Source organism: Lepus europaeus, chromosome 6, assembly GCF_033115175.1.
Source record: "Lepus europaeus isolate LE1 chromosome 6, mLepTim1.pri, whole genome shotgun sequence".
Classification (NCBI taxonomy): domain Eukaryota; kingdom Metazoa; phylum Chordata; class Mammalia; order Lagomorpha; family Leporidae; genus Lepus; species Lepus europaeus.
Genome location: NC_084832.1, coordinates 71,129,799 through 71,141,220, shown reverse-complemented (window position 1 = coordinate 71,141,220; position 11,422 = coordinate 71,129,799). Strand labels below are relative to the sequence as shown.

The following is an 11,422-nucleotide window of genomic DNA, read 5'->3' as shown; positions in this document are numbered from 1 at the left end:
TATCCGTACCGTAAGAAGTTAACTTCTGACTCCAAAGGATAAAGGAGCAGTCTTGCCCACACCGTTTAGGAGTATGGCATGCTAAACGGGAAAAAACATCCTGTCTGCTTTTCCTCAGAAGTTCTTTAAAAGTGGTACAAGGCTGTGATGACAGAGTCATACTTGTGAATAAACCTTCCTTAGATAGATCTGTGTGCGATGCCCTAGTATTTAAATATGCTCAAGTGACTTGTGTAGGGATGGCAGTGACTTGTTCCAGATGAATTTTTACTCCCCTCATTAGACAATTTGATGTCCATAGTAATGTACAAGATACATGAGCAAGCTTTTCTTTAGCAGGTGGAAATTGTATTCCTTTTCTTCAACTCATTTCCGTTTCACATTGTGAAATTTTATCTCAATGCAGTGTGTGGGTTTATTCTTGAAAATATTTTCTTTATTACCTATTCTACCTAAAAAAATAAGTACACAAATTTAAATATAATTTTTAGAATTTCCAAAAGCTGTAAACTATTTTAAAAATGTGAAGTTTCTACATATACAAGATCATTATAAATAGAAAACTAAAGAAGTTAAAGCAAAGCTACAGGAACTAATGAGTTTGTTAAGGTTGCAGGATAGACAAACCAACATATAAAAATCATACACACAGTGTATATTTCAAGAATTAAACTGAAAATTCCATTCGCAATATTATGAAGAATAAAATTTTGGGGGGCTGTTATAGCACAGTGGGTTAAGCTACAGCTTGGCACTCCTGCATTCCATAGTAGAGCATCTGGTTTGAATCCCAACTAATTAGTACTTCCAATCTAGCTTCCTGCTAATGCCCTTGCGAGACAGCAGAGGATGGCCCAAATGCTTTGGTTCCTGCCACCCAAGTATGCGGCCTCTATTGAGTTCCACGAACCTGGTTTAGCCCAGCCTCTGTTGTGAGCACTTGGAGAGTGAACCAGAAGATGGAAGCACTCGCTTGGTCTCTCTGTCCATCTCTTCATCACTGCCTTTCAGATAAAATAAATATTTTTAAAAATATTTATTTATTTGAAAGAGTTAAACAGAGAGGAGAGGCAGAGAGAGAGAGAGAGAGGTCTTCCATCCGCTGGTTCACTCTCCAATTGACGTCAATGGCCAGAGCTGCGCTGATCCAGAGCCAGGAGCCAGGAGCCTGGAGCCAGGAGCTTCTTCCAGGTCTCCCACATAGGTGCAGTGACCCAAGGACTCAGGCCATCTTGAACTGCTTTCCCAGGCCATAGCAGAGAGCTGGATCAGAAGTGGAGCAGCCGGGACTCCAACTGGCACTCCTGCAGGCACTGCAGGTGGTGGCCTTACCTGCATTGCCACGCGCTGGCCCAAAAATAAATCTTTAAAAGGAATAAAATACTTAGGGATAAATTTAATAAAATAATTGTATGACTTATACACTGAAAACTATGGAAAATTACTGAAAGAATTTAAAGGCCCCCCCAAATTGAAAGGCATTCCATGTTCATGAGTTTAAAGACTTCATATTAAGACACTATTCCTTTGGCTCCTGGCTTCGGATCGGTGTAGTGCTGGCTGTAGCGGCCATTTGGGGGGTGAACCAATGGAAGAAAGATCTTTCTCTCTGTCTCTCTCTCTCACTGTCTATAACTCTGTCAAATTAAAAAAAAAAAAGTGTTTCCCAACTCTTATTAAAAAAAAAAAGACACTATTCCTAAAATGGATCAACAGATCCAATGAAATCCCTATCAAAATCCCAAATGACTTTATAGAATTTGGCAACCTGATCCTAAAATTCAGGGAAATTCAAATGACCCAGAATAAAAACAGTTTTGAAAAACAAAAAAGTTGGATAACTTAGACTTTCTAATTTCAAAACTTACTACAAAGATGCAGTGATCAGTGTGGTGCTTGATCAATGTAATAAAATCAAGAGTCCAGAAATATGAAGATACTTCAAAAAGATCATGGAGAATGGAATTGAAAGATGTTTATTTTGGTGCAAAAATGTTTAAATTCATGCATAGTTTTCTCATAATACAAGGTTTCCATAAACTGTTTGCTTTTATTTAAGAGACACATACACAGAGAGCTCCCATCCTCTGGTTCACTCCCCACATGTTCACAATGGCAGGATCTGAACCAGACCCAAGGCAAAAGCATGGAACTCAATCCAGATCTCCCATGTGGGTGGCAGGAAGCCAGTCACCTGAGCCATCACCTGGTGCATTAGCAAGGAGCTATATTCAGGAGACAGAGTAGGGACTCAAACCCAAGTCCACTGACATGGGATGTAGGCTAAACAGGTCTTATTAGCAGTCCTTCCAAATTTGACAACAATTAGAAACACTTATATTGCATTATGAAGATGAAATATATTCCTAAATTATATTTTAAAAGCTAATCTGGATAAACAGAGAAGAAATTGAATTTTATCTTTCTATGGAACGTATGAGCATTGCAAAGTAATTTTTATATGAAGAAGCAAAGGTTTTTGTTAAAAAGGCAATTCCTTAGACAAGTTAAATCTATTAGAGTTTATTTGAACAAAGCAAAACAAAACACAATTCTTGAATTAGGAAGCTTGTAGAACCAGAGCAGAGTCCGAAAACTCCAACCAAAAATGTGATCTGTGGCATAGCAGGTAAAGCCACCGCCTGCACTGCCAGCATCCCATATGGGCACTGGTTTGAGTCCCGATTGCTCCACTTCCGATCCAGCTCTCTGCTATGGCCTGGGAAAGCAGTACAAGATGGCCCAAGTCCTTGGGTCCCTGCACCTCTGTGGGAGAACCGGAAGAAGTTCCTGGCTCCTGGCTCCTGGCTTCGGATTGGCGCAGCTCAAGCCATTGAGGTCAATTGGGGAGTGAACCAGTGGGTGGAAGACCCCTCTCTCTTTCTCTACCTCTCCTTCTCTCTCTGTGTAACAATGACTCAAATAACTAAACCTTTAAAAAAAAAAAAAAAGTGATCTGACAGTATTTATACCAAAACAGAGGTGAAGCATAGAAAGCAACTTAACTGGCTACAATTCAGTCAACTAGTCAATTGGTTGCAGTGTAATTAGTCAATTGTTTACAGCTTAATTTGTTAATTGGCTACAGGGCCTTCTGCAACCAACCAAAACTCACTGCAATTAGAATCTATGTTGCTTTGATCTGTTGGTCCAGTGCAGATGCCCTTTCCAAATCCACAACCTCCCCTAAATTTTACAGTATACAGCCCCAAAAAGAAAAAAGTATTATGGAATGTAAAAGCACCTAAATAAAGTATTATTATGTTATTTTTCTGGATTTTGTGGTATCTTTGTCAGTTTTCTTTTGAAATTTTTAAGTTTCATGATTCATTTTTGTTCTTACTTTTGTATTCATTTTTTACAGAAGACCATCCGAATTTTAAGAGCAGTAAGCACCATACAACTTGGATCTGCTTACGGTGAAGTGGCATTTAAGATTAGACGAAAGTTATCTCTTATATTTGAAAACATGTGAAAAGTCATTTTTAACACTCAGTATGTCTTACTGAAGTCAAAGGCTCAGACTGTCAAATGAGGCTGGCAAGAAGCATTGATTTTACCAAGTCACAAGAAAATAAGAGAGATGTCTGGAACTATTGGATGCCTGGGGCATAAGACCCAAGACAAGCAGATCCAGATTTCAACAGGTCAGAGAACAACTCAGAGCTCTTTGTGGGTTTATATCTCCTTTACTGACAGTGGCGGTGAGAAATGCACAAGGAACAGCTACTCCCGCTGACAGCAGTGGGGCCATGGGAGAGAGTCGCCTTAGTGTCTGTGATGATAGCTAGACACACCCATGCCATAGAGACACATCTACATCCACACACAGCCACACAGCCATGTACAGCTACATTCGCTAGTAGTCATATCTACCAATAGCCCGGTTTACCAAAAGCTGCATCCACCAATAGTTGGAATATCCACCCACCGTGGCTTATATGAGTTTACAGTCAATAGTGGCCTGGAGTCAAACCATTATATAGCAGAGTTGACACTGGTTAACAGAGAGAGACAGAGATATGGGAGCACAGAGATAAAGGGGCAAGGGCAAAGAGGCTTGATAACTTGATAACTTCACCTTCCCTAGTTTATCTCCTCAACACCACCAACCCAGCTCCCCAGAGATTCTCCTGTCTTCTTAGAACACTCTGGCTTCTAACCAGCACGTGAGGTCTCCCTGTCAGGTATTCCAGCTATGGTTTACACAAATGGAACTACTTTGGTCATGATCTCTCCATTTTGTACAGAAGGTAATTATATGGCTGACTATGACATTTTCCAGTGGTCCATTCCATATACATCCTTAAATCTCAGGTCTATTTCCCTTAAGCCTGCTAAAAGCATCTCATGGGCAAGGATTCTCCATGGTCTTTCCATCAGTGACAGTTTGGTCAGATGAACATGTTTACCAGAGATCTGAATTGGTCTTTTCCAGCTGGCCACTGAACAATAGGAATAATTATTTGCACATAACAGCGAATATTTAACTTTCAAATTCTGTGTCATGTATTTTTTTTCTTTCCAGGCTCTTCCTTAAAATCAGTGCATTCTTGAGCAATAGTACAGAATTGGAAGAGGTAGGTGAAATCTTTAAACAAAAATTGTCACCATTCACACCCTCCTTGCCCTACACCATGTATCAGACTTAGTGCCATCCCAATTAAATACTCCGTTTTCTAAGGCCTTTGCCTGAATGGGTGTCTAAGATGAAGAAAGACAGGGAGCCCTAAGGTTGATTTATGCTAAGTTAAAGGAGGCGTCCCCACATAGGACTTCGAATTAATCATTTCTTTGGCACTCTTGGGTCTTTCACACCTTGGCTCATGCACCAGAGTAAGATTTAGGGAGGGAGGTCTGTACATTTCTTACACAAAGTGAGAGAAGTTCTGAAATGAAAGAAGTAGAAACAGAGATGCTAGGAAATACCACATAGGAGAAAGATCTGGCTGTTGGTATCTGAAAGCTGTATCCTGCTAAAGTTGTTACCTCCTTTCATCAGTGTGCATGCCCTAGTTAAAGATTTTAATATACATAGCCTAGCTATAGCTGAGCCTCTGAGACCACTGGCTCTGGAACCCATGTTCCAGGGTTTGAATCCACCTTCATCTCATATTTGCTCTTTTTTAATACTCTGAGCCTTTCTCTCACCTGTAATACAGAAATGTGATAATAGGCCTGACATCGTAGGGTAGTTACCTAAATTAACTGAAATAACTCATTTAAAGTTGTTCCTTGGTATCTCTTTTAAAAAAATTATTGTTTTTATTAATTTGAAAGGCAGAGTTACAGAGAGGCAGAGGCAGAGATAGAAGTCTTCCATCCACTGCTTCACTCCCCAAATGGCTGCAACAGCCACAGCTGGGTTGATCTGAAGCCAGGAGCCAGGAACTTCTTCCAGGTCTCCCATGTGGGTGCAGGAGCCCAAGCACTTGGACCATCTTCACTGCTTTCCCAGACCACAACAGAGAGCTGGAACAGAAGAGGAGTAGCTGGGACTTGAACCAGTGCTCATATGGGATGCTGGCACTGCAGGTGGTGGCTTTAGCCGCAATGCCACAGCACCAGCCCCTGGTCCTCAATAACTCTTAATAATGATATTTTATATTCTCCTCTCCTTCCTGAAGTTCTTTAATTATTAGCAAAGAGTGGTTTTGTGATAAGCAAACCTTAATAATTTTTGAAAGTCTAAGTCTTCATTAAAATTGATGAAGTTATTATTTCACAGTACAGAAAAACAGTGTGAATACCATTCACAGTGCCACTGACAAAAACTATGGTATTACATATAGTGTTATTTTTGATGGTATAAGTACCTTTAGAGGAAAAATCTGCTTATTAGTTGACTTTAGCAATAGTATATGCCTATTTAGGTATGTAATATTCATTATAATTACAAGTCTTGGTGATTATCCCAAAGGCTTTTATGTAGAAGCCTGCATTTTAGTTAGGTGAATGTGCTAAAAGTTCCATCATAAGTTACACTAGATTCAATTTCATTCAAGTTATCCAGTTTCTTATTTTCAGTATGTGCACAAAAGAAATTTTTTATCTTAGCCTATCACATTCTATTGTCAATGAGTATCAGGAAACTCAGAGAGTGTATCACATAATGATGAATGTCATTAAAATGAGAAATGTGCAAATTCCTCTAGTCAGGATTTGAGTTAGAGGTCAGGGCATGGACCTAGATTACTAGGACATCACTGGTAATGGAATCTTATTGCTCTAAATTCATGTTGAAATCAATGGATGACTTAGTGTATAATAAAACTCCTGGTGAGTACAATAAGTTGAGGCTAATGTGATAATAATGTTCCAAAATTTTTACATGAAACTAGATATTACATCTATGATCTCATTACATTTTTTCTTTCTTTTTTTTTTTTTCTTGGCAATGGAACCTGGACAACATTTATCAAACACAGTAGGGAAAGTTCTCACTCTGCATTATAAAAAGGACAGCCAGATATCAACTGTTACAGAAATGAAATAAGACGGAAAATTTTAGCAAACTGTTTAAACTATTTTCTTAAAGAGACTTCCTCCACTGCCAAAGATCTTGAATAGCCTTCCTGGTCAGTCATCCGGAAGCAATTCTTCACATAATTGATGAATCTGGCTTCCACTTTGGGAAGAGAACCACCTTTTTCTATACTTGCTTGCATTTTAGCTTTAATGTCTTCTACGGAAGTAGGTCCTTTTGGTGTTTTAGGAGTTTTTTCTTGTTTTTTGAAGGATTCTTGACCTTTTGATCTTGGTGTTGATGGTTTTGAGTCTTTCCCATTCTGGTTTGATTTCTGTTCGTTTTTGGCTGGGGTATCTTGTATAGATTTCTTCACTGGAGCTTTTTCTTCAGTTTCCTCATCATCAAAATCATTGTCATCATCTTCATCATCATCATCGTCGTCGTCGTCATCTTCATCATCATCTTCAGCAGCAAGCTTTACTTTTTCCTGTGGTACCTTGCTGGCACCTCCAGGGGCAGCTCATTTTCCAGATATACTTAATAGCTTCACATCCTCCTCCTCTGTGTCTTCTGACCCTGTATCTTCCTCCACAGCTACTAAGTGCTGTCCGCTAATATGCACAGGCCCTGAACCACACTTCAAGGCCACAGGTGGTATTATTTCAAAGCTCCCAAGGGAAACCGTTGGCTATTCAGACATTTTCAATGTTGCCAGTGTGACTTTAATCAGGCTGCCTTCGTAATTCATTGCCTCTGCTTCAACAATGTGCAGTTCATCCTTGGCACCAGCACCTAAACTGACCGTTCTTAAAGATAACTGGTGCTCATTTTCATCATTGTCCACTTTAAAGTGATAATCTTTGTCAGCCTTTAGTTCACAACCGAAAAGATAGTTCTGGGGCCTCAGGGGGCTCATGTTCACGTCCATCGAATCTTCCATGAGGCGGAGGGACGAACTTGGGTGGGAGAGAAAGCGGATGGAGATATGACTCCCACTGCTGCAAAGAACAGCCACGCAGGACGGAATCACGCCAGCACATTTTTTCTTTAGATTCTTCATTTTAGCAAAAGCATACATTTGACAAAAAAAAATCAATAATTGTGATGTTCCTAGTGTAGTATAATTTTCCCAATGCAGACCAAGATGATGGACAAATGCAGCATTTAAAAAATTGAATAAAAGAGAAAAAAGTAATTTCTTACTCTTGTAGAGTCAATGACATGGGTGTAGTTTTGTAAATCCTAGAGTATTGTCTTCTCTTTAGTAAATATACCTACTCATTAAAAACAAGATATATTGGGGTGGGCATTTAGTACAGTGGTAAAGACTACTTGAGGTCCCTGCATTCCATAACAAAATGCCTGAGTTCAAGTCTGCTTCTGATCCAGCTTCCTGCTAATGTACACCTGGGAGGCAGCAGGTGAACCCAAGTTCTTGGGTTCCCACCACCCATGTGGGAGACCTGGATTGAGTTCTAGGCTCCCTGCTTTGATCTAGTCCAGCCCCAGTTGTTGCAGGATTTGGGGAGTGAATCAGTGGATCGAAGAGTATCTCTCTGTCTCTGTCTCTCTGCCTTTCAAATAAATAAATAATTTAAAGCTACCATGTATTGATTGAAGTATCAAACATTCCCGTAATATTTTCAACTACCCTTGGCTTTGCTGTAGCCAAATCATGCTACTTATTAAAAAGAGGCTAACGACCTGTACTATATTATTTTGTATTTACTTACTGATTTTAAGTCACTTCAAAAAGTTTATGGAAAAATGGAGTTAAAAGATAAGTTTACTTTAGTGCAAAAAAAATTGAAAAGAGCTTGAAATCTGTACATATAAGGGGTCTTTAAAAAGTTTATTAAAAATAAACATTATGAAAAAACTAGGAATGGGTTGATTTTGAAAACACTTGCACCAAAATAAACTTGTCTTTTAATTACATTTTCAATGAACTTTTTAAAATACCCTCATATAACAGGGTGATTGGGGGGAATTTAACACCAGACACCAAAATTCTTTTTCTGTTGCTTTCAGAAAGTAATTGGATAAGTCACAAGCACAAAAGGGACAAATATTTATGGCATCCAGTAGCATTGTCACTACCTTATTTTTTATTTTTAAAGATTTATTGATTTGAAAGGCAGATTATAGAGGGAGAAATACATTGAGACAGAGAGAAAGCGAGAGAGAGGGAGGGAGAGAACTTCCACCTGCAGATTCACTCCCCAGATAGCTGCAACAGCTGGGGCTGGGCCTGGCCAAAGTCAGGAGCCAGGAATTCCATCCAGGTTTCTCACGTGGGTTGCCAGGGCCCTAGTTCTTGCACCATCTTCCACTGCTTTCCTAGGTGTATTTGTGGGGAGTTGGATTGGAAGCTGATCAACTGGGACTCAAACCTGTGCTCCTCAGAACAGCACTCCAATAGGGGATGCCAGCATTGCAAATAGTGGCTTAACCCACTGTATCAATTCAGGTCGACCTGGATTTACTTTATCTTTTTAGTCACAACAAAACACATTTCAGTTCCATTCTACTTTTAATATAACTAAAGAAACTGGAGCTAGAAGTAGAAATGGAGGCAAAAATGGTAAGGTAGATTAAAAATGATTGCCTTTATCTGGGTCCTGCTTCTTGAAGCAGCAGGTGCATGAAGGGAAGGTTTGCTATCCAATCCCCTTGCACAGTGATGGCCATTGCCATTATGGTGACCTGCTGGTAGCACAAATAGACCTGGCCAATGACATGTGAGGCTTCTATTGATGGTAGAGATGTGTGTTGATGGGAACTGAGTAGTTTTTTTCAGAAGAATGTGAAGGCCTGGCCACCCAAGTTGGAGGAAGCACCTGAGTCTCCAGATACGGATCCTGCTGAAGCAGGATTCAGAGAAAAGAATCCTACTGTATGCAACTCTGCACAAGTCACACCCACAGCATTTCTGTTTTCTGCTTAACTACTGCTTGACTTTTTTTTTTTTTTTTTTTTTAAGAGAGATTTATTTAGGCCGGCGCTGCGGCTCACTTGGCTAATCCTCTGCCTGCGGCGCCAGCACCCGGGTTCTAGTCCCGGTTGGGGTGTCGGATTCTGTCCCGGTTGCCCCTCTTCCAGTCCAGCTCTCTACTGTGGCCCAGGAAGGCAGTGGAGGATGGCCCAAGTCCTTGGGCCCCTGCACCCGTATGGGAGACCAGGAGGAAGCACCTGGCTCCTGGCTTCTGATTGGCGTAGCGCACCGGCCGTAGCGGCCATCTTAGGGGTGAACCAATGGAAGGAAGACCTTTCTTTCTGTCTCTATCTCTCTCAGTGTCTAACTCTTCCTGTCAAAAAAAAAAAGATTTATTTATTTATTTGAAAGGCAGAGTTACAGAGAGGCAGAGGCAGATACAGAGAGAGAGAGAGAGAGAGAGAGAAAGGGTCTTCCATCTGCTGGTTCACCACCCAGATGAGTGCAATGGCCAGAGCTGTGCTGATCCGAAGCCAGGAGCCAGGAGCCAGGAGCCCAAGGACTTGGGCCATCTTCTACTGCTTTCCCAGGCCATAGCAGGGAGCTGGATCAGAAGTGAAGCAGCTGGAACTCGAACCGGTGCCCATATAGGATGCAGGCACTGCAGGCAGTGGCCCTACCCACCATGCCACAACGCTCACCCCTGCTTGTCTTTTTATAGAAGGAAACTACAAGTGAAATATGACAGAACCTTTTGGTAAAAGAGCAACGTGGTTAAGTTTTCTGCATTATTAAAGTGGTATATTTATGTATTCTGTGCATACTTGTAAAAGCTCTTAAAATTCTGTGTAGTGGGAGCTTACAAGAATAAAGGTTATCTTCAGTGCTGGTTGGCTGTAACACCAGTCAGACATTGGCTCTTCCACTTTTTTTTTAAGATTTATTTATTTATTTGAAAGTCAGAGTTACACAGAGAGGAGAGGCAGAGAGAAAGAGAGAGAGGTCTTCCATCTGATGGTTCACTCCCCAATTGGCTGCAACAGCTGCAGCTGTGCCGATCCGAAGCCAGGAGCCAGGAGCTTCTTCTGGGTCCCCCACATGGGTGCAGGGGTCCAAGGACTTAGGCCATCTTTTACTGCCTTCCCAGGCCATAGGAGAGAGCTGAATCACATGTGGAGCTGTTGGGTCTCGAACCAGCACCCATATGGGATGCTGGCACTTCAGGCCAGGGCGTTAACCCACTGTGCCACAGCGCAGGCCCCATCCTCCCCTTTTCTTGAGTAAAGCACTTACTGAGTAGCCAAGAAGAAAAATGTGTGATGAATTGCTGGCCAAATCCACTGAGCACCAGAAATTCATTATAGATCATCCTTGATTATCTTGGGGGGTTCGCGTTACAGAACAGCTAACATTTTTCTGGCAATGTGCAAGGAGATTGGATGGAAAGATCAAGGCCCAGAAATTCCATCTCTAGAACTCACAGATCTTGGGGTTGGTCTATCCAAGCCAAATTGCCCAATAAACTGATGTTATAGCTGAAGACTAAGAACACAATATTCAATGTAACAGTTAAGTGCATCAGTTCATAGAGAGTTCGTAAGTAAAAGTGGTGTTCATGGGGTGAAAAGCATGCTGTTTTATGACACTTGGCAAAACTATACCAAGGGTTACATTTTCACAGTCAAAATTTTCAACATTTCTTCCTAGAAATTATTTGTTATTTAATCATATTCATTGCCAAACAGTCTATATCTCCTAGTCTTTTTTGCTTGTTGGGTTTCTAGTTGCTGTTGTTTCTTTAAAAGTAAAGCTCATTTTCCCAAGCACACACCTTCAAAGACTTGTTACCATGACTAATCTATAAAGATGAGAAATTAATGTTGAATTTATTCATTTTTTTCCTCTGGAGTCCCAGTTTGGTTTGCACAATTGGTATTGCTATTAACAACAAAAAGAAACAATTGACTTTTAAAAAATCACATTTAGGACAGAAATAGGCCTTGTTAATCTCTGTTTTG

At 40.6% G+C, this 11,422-nt stretch overlaps 1 pseudogene; it reads right to left on the bottom strand.

The window, feature by feature from the left end:
• Positions 1–6,401: 6,401 nt before the first annotated feature.
• Positions 6,402–7,476, bottom strand: LOC133762363 (nucleophosmin-like; annotated as a pseudogene).
• Between the last annotated feature and the right edge of the window lie 3,946 nt (positions 7,477–11,422).